The sequence below is a fragment of the Colletes latitarsis genome, chromosome 5 (genome assembly GCF_051014445.1).
Source record: "Colletes latitarsis isolate SP2378_abdomen chromosome 5, iyColLati1, whole genome shotgun sequence".
In the NCBI taxonomy this organism is placed as follows: domain Eukaryota; kingdom Metazoa; phylum Arthropoda; class Insecta; order Hymenoptera; family Colletidae; genus Colletes; species Colletes latitarsis.
This window is the reverse complement of record NC_135138.1, coordinates 13,834,312-13,855,451: the sequence shown is the minus strand read 5'-3', so window position 1 is coordinate 13,855,451 and position 21,140 is coordinate 13,834,312. Positions and strand designations below refer to the sequence as shown.

Below are 21,140 nucleotides of genomic sequence, written 5' to 3'. Positions count from 1 at the left end.
TAATCATTAAAATTAAAATATTTGGCGGTTAAATAATATTTTAGAGGAACTTGTGAATTAATTTGATGATCCACGATAAGATTTACTTAATTTAATTTTTATGTATTGTTGTTTTTAAAAATTTTAATAAAAATATTTTTATTAAATTTAATTTAAATTATAATTCAAATCAAAATGTAGAATAATTAAGATTTAATGAGTTACAATAAAATTTATATTTAAGGATAATTTATTTTAATATAAATTTTAAAAAGGATTTAAAAGTAAATAATTTTAAATTAAAATTATTGAAAGTTGTAAATTTAATGTACAAATCGCCCGTCATTTTCATATAAAAATTGGAAAAAGTCGTAACAAAGTAAAAGTATTGGAAAATGTTTTTAGTTTAAGAATAAATAATTAATTAATAATTTATTTTTAAATAAATTTAAATAATAATTTTTATTCTAAAAATATTTATTTTATATATATAATATATATATATATATATATATATATATATATATTATTTTAAAGTTTAATTTAATTTAATAATAATTAAAGTAATTTTAAATATAAATTTGTTTAAGTAAATATTTTAAATAAATTTTTTATATTAATAAGTATTGTAAAAGTTTTAAATAATTTTAAATAAAAAAAAAAATTATTTTTGTACCTTTTGTATCAGGGTTTATTAATTATAATTATATATATATATATTTCTCGAAAATAAAAGAGCTAAATAAATATAATTTTTTATGTAAAATAATTAATTATTAATATTTATTTAGAAATTATACGTTATTCGATTTTATTGATATCTAGTTTTTTTTGAAATGAATTTAATTCATATATTTAATAAAAATTTATTTTATAATAAAATAAAATTTATTAAATATAAAAAAATTATGGGATAAACTTTAATTTTAAAATTATTATTTAAAATATTTATTTAAATATATTTATATTCATAAAATTTGTTAATATTAAAAAAAATTTAATAATTTATAAAATTTAAATATTTAAAGATTTATTAATAAAATATAAATTAATAAAAAAAAATTAATTAAAATTAAATTAAATTAATTTATAATGATAAAATTAGTAAATTTTATTATATTAATATATTTATTTAATTTATAAATATAATATAGGAATTAAGCAAAAATTATATTCACCTGTTTATCAAAAACATGTCTTTTTGTTAATAATTTAAAGTCAATTCTGCTCAATGAATTAAATTTTAAATAGCTGCAGTATTTTGACTGTACAAAGGTAGCATAATAAATAGGTTTTTAATTGGAATCTTGTATGAAAGAGTTAATGAAATATAAACTATCTTTATTATAAAAATTAAATTTTAATTTTAAGTAAAAATGCTTAAATAATATTAAGGGACGATAAGACCCTATAGAATTTTATATAATTTTATTAATATTAATATTTTAAATTGATATTAATAAAATTATATTTTATTGGGAGGATATTTAAATTTATTAAACTTTAAAATAATTAATAATCAATAATTATTGTTTAAATAAATGAATTTTATTAAAAATTAATAGATAAATTACCTTAGGGATAACAGTGTAATATCTTTGGAAAGATCATATTAATAAAGATGATTACAACCTCGATGTTGAATTAAGATAAATTTTAAATGCAGTAGTTTAAAAATTAAGTCTGTTCGACTTTTAAAATCTTACATGATTTGAGTTCAGATCGGCGTAAGCCAGATCGGTTTCTATCTTTAATAAAAATAAATATTTTTGTACGAAAGGACTCTATATTTAAAATAATTTTTTATTAATTAATAAATATTTTTATTAATTATTTTAGCAAATTAGTGCAATTAAATTTAGAATTTAGTATAAATATAATTTATTATATAAATAATAATTTATTCTTTATTAAATTATATATATATAAGTTTAATTTATTTATTTTTATTAATTTTAATAAATTTAATAGCTGTTGCATTTTTAACATTATATGAACGAAAAATTTTAGGTTATATTCAAGATCGAAAAGGTCCAAATAAATCTGGATTTATAGGATTATTTCAACCAATTAATGATGCTATAAAATTATTATTTAAAGAATTTTTTATTTTAAAAAATTCAAATTTTTATCAATATATATTTTGTCCTATATTAATTTTAATTTTATCTTTTATATTATGATTAGTAACACCTTTTTATTTTAATTTATATAATAATAATTTTTCAATTTTATTTATATTAAGAATTTTAAGATTTAGTGTTTTTCCTATAATAATTATAGGATGATCTTCAAATTCTAATTATTCTATGTTAGGATCAATTCGATCTATTGCACAATCTATTTCTTATGAAATTAGATTATTTTTAATATTATTAATTATAATATTATTAACTGAAAGTATATCTTTTTACAATTTTATTATTTTTCAAAAATATATTAAATTTTGTATTCTTTTATTTCCTTTATATTTAATATTTATATTAAATATATTAATAGAATTAAATCGTACACCATTTGATTTAATTGAAGGTGAATCAGAATTAATTTCTGGATTTAATACTGAATATTTTAGAAGACAATTTACTATAATTTTTATAGCTGAATATTTAAGAATTAGATTTGCAAGAATAATTTTAAGTATTATATTTTTTGGATTTGATATATATTCAATTAAATTTTTATTAATTTATTATTTTCATTTATTATTAATTATTTGAATACGTGGAGTTTTACCTCGTATTCGATATGATGAATTAATATATTTATGTTGAAAAACTTTTTTACCTATAACTTTAATATATTTATTTTTTATTTTTATATTTAAACAATTTTCTAATATTATATTATAAATTAAAATATTAAATAAATTTTTAATTTGTAATTTAATAATTATATAAATATAATTATTATTATAAAATTTAAGTTTATAGAAGTTTATAATATTCTATCTTATATTTTCAAAATATATGCTTAATTCAAGCTCATAAACTTAAAATTTTATGCTTATTTTATTTAAAATTTTAATATAATAATATTATCTCAAAATTTATTAAATATTGAATTTAATAAAAAATATGAGAAATATAATAATGAAAATAATTGTCTTAAATTAGTGTAAGGATATTCAATTAATTGACTACCTAATCAAGTTAATAAAATAAATACATTAACAAATATTCAAAACATAATTTTATTAATTGGATAAAATTTACTTGATTTAATATTATAATTATTAATAATTGGTAAAAAATATAAAATTAAAATTGATATAAATAACATTAATACTCCTCCTAATTTATTTGGAATAGCTCGTAAAATTGAATATGCAAATAAAAAATATCATTCTGGTTTAATATGTTCTGGTGTAATTATAGAATTTGCTATAATAAAATTATCTGGGTCACTTAAATAATAAGGAATTTGTATAACAATAATAAAATTAATATATAAAATTAAAATAAATCCTATAATATCTTTAATAAAAAAATAAGGATAAAAAGGAATTTTATAGATATTACTATCTATACCTATTGGGTTATTTGATCCATTTAAATGTAAATAAAATAAATGTAAAATTACTATAAATATAATAATTAAAGGTAAAATAAAATGAAATGAATAAAAACGATTTAATGTCGCATTATTAATTGAAAATCCCCCTCAAATTCATTCAACAATATCTTGCCCAATATATGGTAATGCGGATAATAAATTTGTAATTACAGTTGCACCTCAAAAAGATATTTGTCCTCATGGTAATACATATCCTAAAAAAGCCGTAGCTATAGAAAGTAATAAAATTACAATTCCAATAAATCATACATTAATTGATTTAAATGAATGATAATAGATATTTCGTCCAATATGTATATACATACAAATAAAATATATTGAAGCTCCATTTATATGAATTAAACGAATTAATCAACCTTTATTAACATCTTTTATAATATGAATAACTCTTTCAAAAGCATAATTAATATTTGGACAATAATGTAATGATAATAATAACCCTGAAATAATCTGAATTATTAAATATAATCCTAATAATGATCCAAAGTTTCATAAAATATTAATATTTAATGGAGTTGGTAAAATAATTAATGAATTATTAAAAATTTTAAGTAATGAATTAACTTTAAATAATTTAATGAATTTATTTTTCATTAATTAAATATAATATTTTTTATATTATTAATTTTTAATTTTTCGTAATGATTTAAATTTAATTAATGATATTTTTATAATTAAATTTAAACAATAAATTAAATAAGTAATTGAAATAAAAATAAAAATACAATTAGGAAATTTATATAATAATTTAATTGAATAATTAATATTTTTAAATATAATTTTATTTATTATAAAATCAATTGAAATATAATTATAATATGTATAAATTATAATTAAAATTATAATAATATATATTAATAAAATTGAATAATATTCATAAGTAAATATAATTATCTTATAATTATTAATTAATCTAGTAAAATATATAAATATAATTATTAATCCTCCAATTATTGAAATAAAAATTATATAACTATATATATTTATATTTATATCTAAATTAATTAATAATAATATATTTACAATATAAAAAACTAAAATTATTATAAATATTAATGGGTGTAAATTAATTTTTATTATTGAAAATCTAATTAATATAATTAAATTTGAAACAATAATTAATTTAATTAAAATTATTATTTTTGGTATTATTATTATCATTTTAAAATTAAAATTATTATTTATAAATTAACAAAAAATAGTTTATTTAAAATATTAATTTTGGGAATTAAAGATAAAATATTCTTTTTTTTTTGAAAATTAAGATTGTTTTAAATAAATATTATTTTTTTTAATTTACAAAATTAATGTTTTTAAATAAACTATAAAACTTAATTTAATTTTAAATATTCAAAATAAATATATAAAATATGATTTTATTGGTGATATATTATTTAATTATCACTTTTTTTATTTAATAATATTTTTAGGAATAGTATTAATTTTTAAATTTAAAGATTCATTATTAATAATTTTAATTAGAATTGAATTTATAATTATATTAAATATTGTAATAACTATCTATTTAAAAATTATATATTTTGATGAATGATTATTTTTATTCTATATTGTATTTTCTATTTGTGAAAGAGTATTAGGTTTATCTTTAATTATTAATTTAATATATAAATATGGAAATCAAAATATTAGAATAATAAATTTAATATGGTAATAATAATTAAAATATTAAAATAATTAAATTTAATATGGTAATAATAATTTTATTTAATACATTTGCTTTAATTTATATATATAATTTTTATAAATATAAATTTATAATAAGAAATTTAATTAATATAATATTAATTATATTAATTATAAATTATGATTTATTTATTGAATGAAATAAATATAGATTTAATTTTAGATTAAATAATTATTCTTTTATAATGATTATTTTAAGATTATGAATTTTTAGTATTATTATTATATCATTAAGATTAAAAATAATTAATTTTAATTTATTTATTAATTTTTTATTAATTTTATTAATTAATTTAATTTTATTTTTTATATCTAATAATGTTTTAATATTTTATTTTTTTTTTGAAGTTAGATTAATTTTAATATTTTTAATAATTATTTATTGAGGAATAGGTGAAATACGAATTTTAGCGAGAATATATTTAATATTTTATACTTTATTTTTTTCTTTACCATTTTTATTATTTTTATTTTTAATAATTTTAAATAAAAATTATATTATATTTAATATAATAGAAATAGAATTATTTATTTGTAATAATTATCTATTTATATTTATAATTTTATCTTTTTTAGTTAAAATTCCAATTTTTGGTATACATAATTGATTATTAAAAGCTCATGTAGAAGCTCCTGTATATTGTTCAATAATTTTAGCTTCTATTATATTAAAATTAGGAACATATGGATTATTACGATTTATTTTAATTTTTTACAATAATTTAATATTTATTAAAATTTATATTATAATTATTAGTATAACTGGGGGTATTATTTTAAGAATTTTATGTTTACGTCAAATTGATATAAAAATTTTGGTTGCATATTCTTCAGTAGTTCATATAAGTATTTTAATTAGTAGATTAATAACTTTAAAAAATTTAAGTTTATATAGATGTTATTTAACAATAATTTCTCATGGTTTATGTTCATCAGGATTATTTTATATAGTAAATTTATTTTATAAAGAAACAAATAGCCGATTAATAATTATTAATAAAGGTATTATAAATATTACTTCAAAAATATCATTATTATGATTTTTATTATGTTCTTCTAATATATCTGCTCCTTTATCATTAAATTTAATTAGAGAAATTTTTACTATAATAATTTTATATAATTGATGTAATTCATTAATTTTTATATTAATATTAATTAGATTTTTAAGATTTATTTATTCTTTATATTTATTTAGATATATAAATCATGGAAAAATAAATTTTTATTTAAAAATTAAAAATTTTAAGTTTTTAGAATTTTTAGTAATTATTTTACATTGATTACCTTTAAATTTTATATTTTTAAATTTAGATTTATTTATATAATTTAATTGTAATAAAAATATTTATTTAAATTTAAATTAATATATATATATATATTATATATATATATATATATTAATATATATATAATTAAAAATCAATTTAAATAGTTTAAATAAAAATATTGAATTGTGGATTCAATGATGTATAAAAATACTTTAAATTATATTATTAATAATTATTTATAGTTTATTTATATTAATTTTAAGTTTTATATTAATAATTATAGGAATATATTTTTATATATTTAAATTTAATATATATATTGAATGATTAATATTAAATTTTAATAGAATAAAAATTGAATTTTTAATTTTTTTAGATTATATAAGATTAATTTTTTTAAGAATTGTAATATTAATTTCTTCTATAGTAATATTATATAGAATTGAATATATAAAATCAGAAATTTTTATTAAACGATTTATTTATTTAGTAATATTATTTGTAATTTCAATATGTTTAATAATTTTAAGTCCAAATATTTTTAGAATTATATTAGGTTGAGATGGTTTAGGATTAATTTCTTATTGTTTAATTATTTTTTATCAAAATTATAATTCATATAATTCAGGATTTTTAACAATTTTGTGTAATCGAATTGGAGATGTTAGATTATTATTAATAATTTGTATATTCATAAATTTAGGTTCTTGAAATGGATTAATTTATAATAATAATTTTTATAATAATATATTAAATTTTATATTAATTTTAACAGCTATAACTAAAAGTGCTCAAATACCTTTTTCTTTATGATTACCTGCTGCTATAACAGCCCCTACTCCAGTTTCTTCATTAGTTCATTCATCAACATTAGTTACTGCAGGTGTATATTTATTAATTCGATATAATAAATTATTTATAATAAATATAAATATTAATATATATATATTATATATTTCTTTAATAACAACTTTTATAGCAAGATTAATAGCTAATTTTGAATATGATTTAAAAAAAATTATTGCTTTATCAACATTAAGGCAATTAGGTTTAATAATATTAACTTTAAGTATTAATTATTATGAATTAGCATTTTTTCATATAATTATTCATGCTTTATTTAAATCATTAATATTTTTATGTGCTGGAGATTTTATTCATTTAATAAATAATAATCAAGATATTCGTAAATATGGTAATATATTAATAATTACACCAATAAAAAGATTAATTATAATTTTAAGTTTAATTATATTAATAGGATTTCCATTTTTATCTGGATTTTATTCAAAAGATTTAATTATTGAAATATTTATAAATAAAAAATTAAATTATATTTTTTATTTAATTTTTATTATTTCAATAATATTAACAATTAGATATAGAATTCGAATAATTTTATGATTAATATTTTTTAATAATAATTTTATTCCTATAATTTATTTTAAAGAAAATAAATTAATAATTTTTTGTATAATAATATTATTAATATTATCTTTTTTTTTTAGATATAATATATTTAAATTAATTTATATTAAATATTTATTTAATATATATATATTAGATAAAATAATAATTTTAAATTTTTATATTTATGGATTTTGAATTAGTTTATTAATGTATAATTTCAATATATATTTATTTAAAAATTTAATAAATTTTATTATAACAATATTTTTTTCTATATATATATTTAAATATAGATATAAAAATTTATTTAATATTATATATAAATATGAAATTTTAATAGAAAAAGGATGATTTGAAAGATTTATAGGTATATATATATTGAAATTAATATATATATTTAATATATTTAATAATAAATATATATTTAATAAATTAGAATTTATTGTTATTATAAATTTTTATACTATTATATTATTATTATTTATTTGAATTTTATAAATTATTTAAATAGCTTAAATATAAAAGTATAATATTGAAAATATTAAGATAAATAAATTTTTTAAATAGAAATATTAATGAATAATCATTAATTTTTAAGTTAGAAGCTTAAATTATTATATTTCAAATTTATATAATTTAAACAAAATATTATATTTTCAATATAAAAATAATATAAATTAATTTTATTTATAAATAATTATAAAAATTAATAATTTTTAATTGGAATATTTAATTCAATTAAATTATTAACAATAATTTACCTCTAATTTTTTGGTTTCAATTAAATTTAGATATTAATAATTTATTTATTAAATTTTTAAATGCAATTTAAATGTTATTATATTAACTAATATCCAAATTAAAAATTATATAAAGTAAAAATTTACATTTAATTTCGAATTAAAAATTTGATTATTAAAATTAATCTATATAATAAATTAATTTAATCAATTTAAATAACCTAAATATCATTCTATTAATAAACCAATAATTAATATTAATAAAAAATATATAAATATAATTATTGAAATTAAAGATATAAATTCTTTTATTACAAAAATTAATGGTAAAATTAATATAATTTCAACATCAAAAATTAAAAAAATTAATGAAATTAAAAAAAAATTATTAGAAAATGGTAATCGTCTATTAGATAAAGGATCAAATCCACATTCAATTGGTAAAATTTTTTCTCGATTTTTTTTATACCTTATTTTAAAATATAAATTTATAAATGTTAATAATAAACAAATAAATATAATAATAAATAATATAAATATATAATTAAAAATTATATATATTATTATTAATAAATTTTTTAATTGGAAGTTAATCGTAATAATTTTTATACTATATATATATATATTAATTAATTTAATATATTCATCAATAAATAAATATATAAACAAATAATCAAATAATATCTACAAAATGTCAATATCAAGATGAAGCTTCAAAATGAAAATGATGAATTTTAGAAAAATGATTAATTGATATACGAAATAAACATGTTATTAAAAATAAAATACCAATAATTACATGTGTTCCATGAAATCCTGTTAATAAATAAAAAATAGATCCAAAAATTCTATCATTAATACAAAATTTTGATTCATTATATTCTAAATATTGTAATAATGAAAAATAAATTCCTAATAAAATTGTACATAATAATCAAAATTTTCTATATCTTAATTTATTATTTAATAATAAATTATGACTTAAAGTAATTATAAATCCAGATGAAATTAAAATAATTGAATTTAATAATGGAATATCATAAGGATTAAATATTAAAATATTTTTAGGAGGTCATAAATTACCAATTTCAATATTAGGTGAAATACATCTATGAAAATAAGTTCAAAATATTGAAATAAAAAAAAATAATTCTGAAATAATAAATAAAATTATTCTAAATTTTATTATTATTATTACTTTTAATGTATGAAATCCTTGATAAGTTCTTTCCCGAATAATATCTCGTCATCATTGAAATATTATTATTATTAAAATTAATATATTTAATAATATAAAAAATAATTTATTTAATATAAATCAATTTAATACTCTTATTAATAAATTTATTAAAGATAAAGAAGTTATTAAAGGTCATGGCCTTAATGTAACTAAATGAAAAGGATGATTTGAATTTATCATTTTAATATTTAATTTTAATTAGATTCATTAAAATATAATAAACTTAAAATTGAAAATACATATGATTGAATTATAGAAACTGAAATTTCTAAAATAAATAATATATTTTGTACAATAATAATTAAAGGTAAAAATAATAATATTAAATTATTTATTGATGATCCTATTAAAGATAATAATAAATGACCTGCTAATATATTAGCAGTTAATCGAATGGATAATGTTCATGGACGAATAATATTTCTAATTAATTCAATTAATACTATAAAATTTATTAAAAATATAGGTGTATTTAATGGAACTAAATGAATTAATATATAATTTAAATTTACACTTCATCCAAATAATATAAATCTTAATCATAAAGTTAAAGATAAAGATAAATTAATATTTAAATGACTTGTTGGTGTAAAATTATAAGGAAATAATCCTAATAAATTTATAAATAAAATTATTATTATTAAACTAATAAAAATAATAATATTAGATATATATTTAAATATTACTAATAATTTAAATTCATTAAAAATTAAATTAATTAATAATATAAATATTATTTGATAACGTGATAATTTAATTCAATATATTAATGGAATTAATATTAATACTATTATAATTATAATTCAATTTATTGATATATATATATTTGTTGAAGGATCAAAAATAGAAAATAAATTTGTTACCATTTATATATATAAATAAATAAATGTTTCTTATAAAATTTAATTTTTATAATTTTATTATAATTTATAAAATAAATTATAATTAAAATAATAAAAATTATAATTAATCTATAAATATACAAATTTAATCAATTTATTGGTATTATTTGTGGAATGAAAAAATTTTCATTAGAAGTAATTGTTAAATACTATTATTTGGTTTAAGAGACCAATTCTTACATTTCAGACATCTAATGAAAAAAATATTGATTATATATTATTCAATAACTTTAAAATGACATTTTAATATTATTATTTAACTAATTTTTTATAATAATATATAATTAATTATTTATATTAATTCAATTTATAAAATTTGAACAATTAGTTCTTTCTAATACAATTGGTATAAATCTATGATTAGCTCCACAAATTTCTGAACATTGTCCAAAAAATAAACCTGATCGTATTGAAATTAAAGTTATTTGATTAATACGTCCTGGAATTGAATCTATTTTTATTCCTAATGATGGAATTGTTCAAGAATGAATAACATCTAATGATGTAGTTAATAAACGAATAGGAATATTATAAGGGATAATTAATCGATTATCAACATCTAATAAACGAAATAAATCTAATTTATCTAAATCTTTAATTATATAAGAATCAAAATTAAAATTTTTAAATTCAGGATATTCATAACTTCAATATCATTGATGTCCAATAGCTTTAATTGTAAAAAAAATAGGATTCCATATTTCATCAATAAAATATAATGTTTTTAATGAAGGAAAAGCAATAATTATTAAAATTAATATAGGTAAAATTGTTCATACAATCTCAATTAAATGATGCTTTAACAAATATCGATTTATAAATTCATTAGTTATAATATCTAATATAATTAATAATGTAAATGTAATAATTATAATTATTATAATTATAGTAATATTATAAAATAAATTTAAATTATTAGAAAATGGTGAACTTGGATCTTGAAAAGAAAATATTTTTCAATGTGAAATTATTAATAAAAAATTATAATTTTTATTTAAGAATCTTAAGTTCATTGCACTTATCTGCCATATTAATTATTAATAAATATTTTTAATTTTTTTTATAATTATAAAATTATTTATAATATATAAAATTTTATTTATTCTTTTTATTATATATAATTTTAATAATAAAAGGTAATTCATTAAATGAATGATCTAAAGGAGGATAATTTTGTAATCATTCTAAAGAACATTGATAAAATTTAAAAATAATTAATCGTTTAGCAATTAATCTTTCTATAATAATATAAATTAATAAAATTAATCTATTTAATGAAATTAAAGATCCTAAAGAAGATAATAAATTTCAACAATAATATGAATCAGGATAATCAGAATATCGTCGAGGTATTCCTATTAATCCTAAAAAATGTTGAGGGAAAAAAGTTAAATTTACTCCAATAAATATTAATAAAAATTGAATAATTAATCATTTTTTATTTAAAATTAAACCAGTAAAAATTGGATATCAATAAATAAATCTTGCAATAATAGAAAATACTGCCCCTATAGATAATACATAATGAAAATGTGCTACTACATAATACGTATCATGTAAAATAATATCAATAGATGAATTAGATAATATAATTCCAGTTAATCCTCCTATCGTAAATAAAAAAATAAATCCTATTGATCATAAAATAGAAGGATTAATAATTAATTTAGATCCATAATATGTTGCTATTCATCTAAAAACTTTAATTCCAGTAGGAATAGCAATAATTATAGTTGCTGAAGTAAAATAAGCTCGTGTATCAACATCTAATCCAACTGTAAATATATGATGAGCTCATACAATAAATCCTAAAAATCCAATCCCTAATATTGCATAAATTATTCCAATATTACCAAATGTTTCCTTTTTACCACTTTCATTAAAAATAATATGTGAAATTAATCCAAATCCAGGTAAAATTAAAATATAAACTTCAGGGTGACCAAAAAATCAAAATAAATGTTGATAAAGTACAGGATCTCCTCCACCTGAAGGGTCAAAAAATGAAGTATTTAAATTACGATCAGTTAATAATATTGTAATTGCACCAGCTAATACAGGTAAAGATAATAATAATAAAATTGTTGTAATAAAAACAGATCATGAAAATAAAGATAATTGATCATAATTTAAATTATAATTTTTTATTATTAAAATTGTTACAATAAAATTTATTGATCCTATAATAGATGAAATACCTGCAATATGTAAAGAAAAAATAGTTAAATCAACAGATAAAGAAGAATGATACATTAATGAAGATAATGGAGGATAAATAGTTCATCCTGTTCCTCTTCCTCTATATAAAATACTACTTATTAATAATAAAATTAATGAAGGGGGTAATAATCAAAATCTTATATTATTTATTCGTGGAAATGCTATATCTGGTGCACCAATTATTAATGGAATTAATCAATTTCCAAATCCTCCAATTAAAAAAGGTATAACTATAAAAAAAATTATAATAAAAGCATGAGAAGTAACAATAGAATTATAAATTTGATCATTATTAATTCATATACCTGGTGAACTTAATTCCATACGAATAATTATTCTTAATGAAGAACCAATTATTCCAGTTCATATAGCAAAAATAAAATATAGTATCCCAATATTCTTATGATTTGTTGAATAAAATCATTTAAAAATATAATAAATATTTATTAAAATTTACAATTATATTATATTTTTAAATTTGAAATTTAATAGTTTATTTTAACTTAAAATTTTATATTTATATTTAATATTAAAATTAAATTATAATAATTCATAAAATTAATAAATTTAAATAATATTGTGTCTGAAAAAGAAGTAAATTGTAAATTTATTTATAAAGATAAAAATTCTTTCTATATTAAAAATTATTATTTATTTTTAATTAAATTTTTATAAGTTAAAATAAACTATTAAATTGCAAATTTAAAAATATTAAAAATTTAATTAAAAATTTATTAAATCTCAATATATAAATATAATATACATATAAATATAATTATAAATAAAATTAATAATAATCATTTAGGAATAATTGTATTAATTATAATCTTATAAGAATAAGATTTAATTTTTGAATTTAAATAATGATTAAATAAAAATAAATTTAAATAAGTTCATGTTATTAAAGTTCTAGAAATTAATATAGCAACTAATACAATCATTAAATTGTCATAATTTATAATTAAACTTTCTAATAATATCCATTTTATTAAAAATGTTAATATTGGAGGAAATCTAGAATATATAATTATTAAAAATATTATTAATATTTTTAATGATTTACTTAAATTTAAATCGTAAACATCAAATTTATTATCAATATTTAATATACCTAATAATCGAAATAATAATAATGTTATTAAAGTGTATAAAATTATATAAATAATAAATAATTTTATAGATATCATTATTAATAATAACAATAAACATGTATGAATTATTGAAGAATAAATTATAATGTATTTTAAAGAATTAGTATTTAAAACTAAAAGTCTAGAATATAATAAATTAAAAATAATAAATCCAATTATATGATCATCTAATTTTAATATTAAATGTATTAAATAAATAGGTTGAATTTTTAAAATAGTAGAAAAAATAAATAAATTTATTCAATTTATATATTTTGAAGATATTAAAAATCAAAAATTTACAGGATATAAACCTATTTTTATATATAATATAAAATAAGTAATAGCAATATGTAAATTATCTATTTCTTCTAAATTAAGAATATTTTTTATAATAATACTAAAATATAATAATAAAGAAGTAATTATAGAAACTATAAAATAAAAAACTGCAGAATTTATATCCTTTTCAATAATTAAAATATAAACTATAGTAAAACTTACAATTTCTATTAATATTCAAACAATAATACAATTATTAAATAATAAAGATACAATTCTTAAAAAAAAAATTAAAAAAATTAACAATTTTAATTTAACATCATATTTTAAAGTTTTTTTAATATAAAATTAAATAAATTTTTTATTTAATTTAATAATTAATAATTTTAATTTAAATTTTTAATAAAATATAATAATAAAAATTTAATTTATATAAATATTTCATCAAAATATTCCTTTTTCAGGCATATTACTAAAATTTTTAAAAATTATATTTTAGTGTTTAAGCACATAAAATTTTGAATTTTATAGAATTAATTAAATTAATAAATATATTAATTATATAATATTTATTATTTTTTTTATTTATTATATAAAAGATATTCAAAATCTATATTTAGGGTATGAACCTAATAACTTTATTTATTTAGTTTATCTATATAAATAAATATATTAAATAAAAATAATTTTAATTTCATTATTAAGTAAATTTTTTTATACATACTAGTAATTTCACTATAATTTTGCTATAACTCTAATAATTAAATATTCACTCAATTTCAATGATCAGATGAAATTGAATGATTTTAATTTCATTATTAAATAAATTTTTTTATACATACTAGTAATTTCACTATAATTTTGCTATAACTCTGATAATTAAATATTCACTCAATTTCAATGATCAGATGAAATTGAATGATTTTAATTTCATTATTAAGTAAATTTTTTTATACATACTAGTAATTTCACTATAATTTTACTATAACTCTGATAATTAAATATTCACTCAATTTCAATGATCAGATGAAATTGAATGATTTTAATTTCATTATTAAGTAAATTTTTTTATACATACTAGTAATTTCACTATAATTTTACTATAACTCTGATAATTAAATATTCACTCAATTTCAATGATCAGATGAAATTGAATGATTTTAATTTCATTATTAAGTAAATTTTTTTATACATACTAGTAATTTCACTATAATTTTGCTATAACTCTGATAATTAAATATTCACTCAATTTCAATGATCAGATGAAATTGAATGATTTTAATTTCATTATTAAGTAAATTTTTTTATACATACTAGTAATTTCACTATAATTTTACTATAACTCTGATAATTAAATATTCACTCAATTTCAATGATCAGATGAAATTGAATGATTTTAATTTCATTATTAAGTAAATTTTTTTATACATACTAGTAATTTCACTATAATTTTACTATAACTCTGATAATTAAATATTCACTCAATTTCAATGATCAGATGAAATTGAATGATTTTAATTTCATTATTAAGTAAATTTTTTTATACATACTAGTAATTTCACTATAATTTTACTATAACTCTGATAATTAAATATTCACTCAATTTCAATGATCAGATGAAATTGAATGATTTTAATTTCATTATTAAGTAAATTTTTTTATACATACTAGTAATTTCACTATAATTTTGCTATAACTCTGATAATTAAATATTCACTCAATTTCAATGATCAGATGAAATTGAATGATTTTAATTTCATTATTAAGTAAATTTTTTTATACATACTAGTAATTTCACTATAATTTTGCTATAACTCTGATAATTAAATATTCACTCAATTTCAATGATCAGATGAAATTGAATGATTTTAATTTCATTATTAAGTAAATTTTTTTATACATACTAGTAATTTCACTATAATTTTGCTATAACTCTGATAATTAAATATTCACTCAATTTCAATGATCAGATGAAATTGAATGATTTTAATTTCATTATTAAGTAAATTTTTTTATACATACTAGTAATTTCACTATAATTTTACTATAACTCTGATAATTAAATATTCACTCAATTTCAATGATCAGATGAAATTGAATGATTTTAATTTCATTATTAAGTAAATTTTTTTATACATACTAGTAATTTCACTATAATTTTACTATAACTCTGACAATTAAATATTCACTCAATTTCAATGATCAGATGAAATTGAATGATTTTAATTTCATTATTAAGTAAATTTTTTTATACATACTAGTAATTTCACTATAATTTTACTATAACTCTGATAATTAAATATTCACTCAATTTCAATGATCAGATGAAATTGAATGATTTTAATTTCATTATTAAGTAAATTTTTTTATACATACTAGTAATTTCACTATAATTTTACTATAACTCTGATAATTAAATATTCACTCAATTTCAATGATCAGATGAAATTGAATGATTTTAATTTCATTATTAAGTAAATTTTTTTATACATACTAATAATTTCACTATAATTTTACTATAACTCTGACAATTAAATATTCACTCAATTTCAATGATCAGATGAAATTGAATGATTTTAATTTCATTATTAAGTAAATTTTTTTATACATACTAGTAATTTCACTATAATTTTACTATAACTCTGATAATTAAATATTCACTCAATTTCAATGATCAGATGAAATTGAATGATTTTAATTTCATTATTAAGTAAATTTTTTTATACATACTAGTAATTTCACTATAATTTTACTATAACTCTGATAATTAAATATTCACTCAATTTCAATGATCAGATGAAATTGAATGATTTTAATTTCATTATTAAGTAAATTTTTTTATACATACTAGTAATTTCACTATAATTTTACTATAACTCTGATAATTAAATATTCACTCAATTTCAATGATCAGATGAAATTGAATGATTTTAATTTCATTATTAAGTAAATTTTTTTATACATACTAGTAATTTCACTATAATTTTGCTATAACTCTGATAATTAAATATTCACTCAATTTCAATGATCAGATGAAATTGAATGATTTTAATTTCATTATTAAGTAAATTTTTTTATACATACTAATAATTTCACTATAATTTTACTATAACTCTGACAATTAAATATTCACTCAATTTCAATGATCAGATGAAATTGAATGATTTTAATTTCATTATTAAGTAAATTTTTTTATACATACTAATAATTTCACTATAATTTTACTATAACTCTGACAATTAAATATTCACTCAATTTCAATGATCAGATGAAATTGAATGATTTTAATTTCATTATTAAGTAAATTTTTTTATACATACTAGTAATTTCACTATAATTTTACTATAACTCTGATAATTAAATATTCACTCAATTTCAATGATCAGATGAAATTGAATGATTTTAATTTCATTATTAAGTAAATTTTTTTATACATACTAGTAATTTCACTATAATTTTACTATAACTCTGATAATTAAATATTCACTCAATTTCAATGATCAGATGAAATTGAATGATTTTAATTTCATTATTAAGTAAATTTTTTTATACATACTAGTAATTTCACTATAATTTTACTATAACTCTGATAATTAAATATTCACTCAATTTCAATGATCAGATGAAATTGAATGATTTTAATTTCATTATTAAGTAAATTTTTTTATACATACTAGTAATTTCACTATAATTTTACTATAACTCTGATAATTAAATATTCACTCAATTTCAATGATCAGATGAAATTGAATGATTTTAATTTCATTATTAAGTAAATTTTTTTATACATACTAGTAATTTCACTATAATTTTACTATAACTCTGATAATTAAATATTCACTCAATTTCAATGATCAGATGAAATTGAATGATTTTAATTTCATTATTAAGTAAATTTTTTTATACATACTAGTAATTTCACTATAATTTTACTATAACTCTGATAATTAAATATTCACTCAATTTCAATGATCAAATGAAATTGAATGATTTTAATTTCATTATTAAGTAAATTTTTTTATACATACTAGTAATTTCACTATAATTTTGCTATAACTCTGATAATTAAATATTCACTCAATTTCAATGATCAGATGAAATTGAATGATTTTAATTTCATTATTAAGTAAATTTTTTTATACATACTAGTAATTTCACTATAATTTTACTATAACTCTGATAATTAAATATTCACTCAATTTCAATGATCAGATGAAATTGAATGATTTTAATTTCATTATTAAGTAAATTTTTTTATACATACTAGTAATTTCACTATAATTTTGCTATAACTCTGATAATTAAATATTCACTCAATTTCAATGATCAGATGAAATTGAATGATTTTAATTTCATTATTAAGTAAATTTTTTTATACATACTAGTAATTTCACTATAATTTTACTATAACTCTGATAATTAAATATTCACTCAATTTCAATGATCAGATGAAATTGAATGATTTTAATTTCATTATTAAGTAAATTTTTTTATACATACTAGTAATTTCACTATAATTTTGCTATAATTCTGATAATTAAATATTCACTCAATTTCAATGATCAGATGAAATTGAATGATTTTAATTTCATTATTAAGTAAATTTTTTTATACATACTAGTAATTTCACTATAATTTTACTATAACTCTGATAATTAAATATTCACTTAATTTCAATGATCAGATGAAATTGAATGATTTTAATTTCATTATTAAGTAAATTTTTTTATACATACTAGTAATTTCACTATAATTTTGCTATAACTCTGATAATTAAATATTCACTCAATTTCAATGATCAGATGAAATTGAATGATTTTAATTTCATTATTAAGTAAATTTTTTTATACATACTAGTAATTTCACTATAATTTTACTATAACTCTGATAATTAAATATTCACTCAATTTCAATGATCAGATGAAATTGAATGATTTTAATTTCATTATTAAGTAAATTTTTTTATACATACTAGTAATTTCACTATAATTTTACTATAACTCTGATAATTAAATATTCACTCAATTTCAATGATCAGATGAAATTGAATGATTTTAATTTCATTATTAAGTAAATTTTTTTATACATACTAATAATTTCACTATAATTTTACTATAACTCTGACAATTAAATATTCACTCAATTTCAATGATCAGATGAAATTGAATGATTTTAATTTCATTATTAAGTAAATTTTTTTATACATACTAATAATTTCACTATAATTTTACTATAACTCTGACAATTAAATATTCACTCAATTTCAATGATCAGATGAAATTGAATGATTTTAATTTCATTATTAAGTAAATTTTTTTATACATACTAGTAATTTCACTATAATTTTACTATAACTCTGATAATTAAATATTCACTCAATTTCAATGATCAGATGAAATTGAATGATTTTAATTTCATTATTAAATAAATTTTTTTTATACATACTAGTAATTTCACTATAATTTTACTATAACTCTGATAATTAAATATTCACTCAATTTCAATGATCAGATGAAATTGAATGATTTTAATTTCATTATTAAGTAAATTTTTTTATACATACTAGTAATTTCACTATAATTTTGCTATAACTCTGATAATTAAATATTCACTCAATTTCAATGATCAGATGAAATTGAATGATTTTAATTTCATTATTAAATAAATTTTTTTTATACATACTAGTAATTTCACTATAATTTTACTATAACTCTGATAATTAAATATTCACTCAACTTCAATGATCAGATGAAATTGAATGATTTTAATTTCATTATTAAGTAAATTTTTTTATACATACTAGTAATTTCACTATAATTTTGCTATAACTCTGATAATTAAATATTCACTCAATTTCAATGATCAGATGAAATTGAATGATTTTAATTTCATTATTAAGTAAATTTTTTTATACATACTAGTAATTTCACTATAATTTTACTATAACTCTGACAATTAAATATTCACTCAATTTCAATGATCAGATGAAATTGAATGATTTTAATTTCATTATTAAGTAAATTTTTTTATACATACTAATAATTTCACTATAATTTTACTATAACTCTGATAATTAAATATTCACTCAATTTCAATGATCAGATGAAATTGAATGATTTTAATTTCATTATTAAGTAAATTTTTTTATACATACTAGTAATTTCACTATAATTTTACTATAACTCTGATAATTAAATATTCACTCAATTTCAATGATCAGATGAAATTGAATGATTTTAATTTCATTATTAAGTAAATTTTTTTATACATACTAATAATTTCACTATAATTTTGCTATAACTCTGATAATTAAATATTCACTCAACTTCAATGATCAGATGAAATTGAATGATTTTAATTTCATTATTAAGTAAATTTTTTTATACATACTAGTAATTTCACTATAATTTTGCTATAACTCTGATAATTAAATATTCACTCAATTTCAATGATCAGATGAAATTGAATGATTTTAATTTCATTATTAAGTAAATTTTTTTATACATACTAGTAATTTCACTATAATTTTACTATAACTCTGATAATTAAATATTCACTCAATTTCAATGATCAGATGAAATTGAATGATTTTAATTTCATTATTAAATAAATTTTTTTATACATACTAGTAATTTCACTATAATTTTGCTATAACTCTGATAATTAAATATTCACTCAATTTCAAT

The 21,140-nt window shown here is 14.8% G+C and overlaps 5 long non-coding RNA genes across 5 annotated transcripts in view; 3 read left to right on the top strand and 2 right to left on the bottom strand.

Moving 5' to 3' along the window:
• Window positions 1-2,735: 2,735 nt before the first annotated feature.
• LOC143341947 (uncharacterized) overlaps window positions 2,736-21,140 on the bottom strand; it is a 48,453-nt gene continuing 30,048 nt past the window's right edge. Inside the window, exon 2 of the long non-coding RNA XR_013079704.1 lies at window positions 2,736-3,455. This is a non-coding gene — a long non-coding RNA (uncharacterized LOC143341947). The remainder of the gene's footprint in view (window positions 3,456-21,140) is intronic.
• The window catches only part of LOC143341946 (uncharacterized), a 48,431-nt gene continuing 30,727 nt past the window's right edge, over window positions 3,437-21,140 (top strand). The window contains exon 1 of the long non-coding RNA XR_013079703.1: window positions 3,437-3,581. This is a non-coding gene — a long non-coding RNA (uncharacterized LOC143341946). The remainder of the gene's footprint in view (window positions 3,582-21,140) is intronic.
• LOC143341945 (uncharacterized) overlaps window positions 6,680-21,140 on the top strand; it is a 41,274-nt gene continuing 26,813 nt past the window's right edge. The window contains exon 1 of the long non-coding RNA XR_013079702.1: window positions 6,680-7,716. This is a non-coding gene — a long non-coding RNA (uncharacterized LOC143341945). The remainder of the gene's footprint in view (window positions 7,717-21,140) is intronic.
• Window positions 8,798-21,140, bottom strand: part of LOC143341944 (uncharacterized) — a 36,035-nt gene continuing 23,692 nt past the window's right edge. The window contains exon 2 of the long non-coding RNA XR_013079701.1: window positions 8,798-10,009. This is a non-coding gene — a long non-coding RNA (uncharacterized LOC143341944). The remainder of the gene's footprint in view (window positions 10,010-21,140) is intronic.
• Window positions 14,263-21,140, top strand: part of LOC143341943 (uncharacterized) — a 28,506-nt gene continuing 21,628 nt past the window's right edge. Inside the window, exon 1 of the long non-coding RNA XR_013079700.1 lies at window positions 14,263-14,393. This is a non-coding gene — a long non-coding RNA (uncharacterized LOC143341943). The remainder of the gene's footprint in view (window positions 14,394-21,140) is intronic.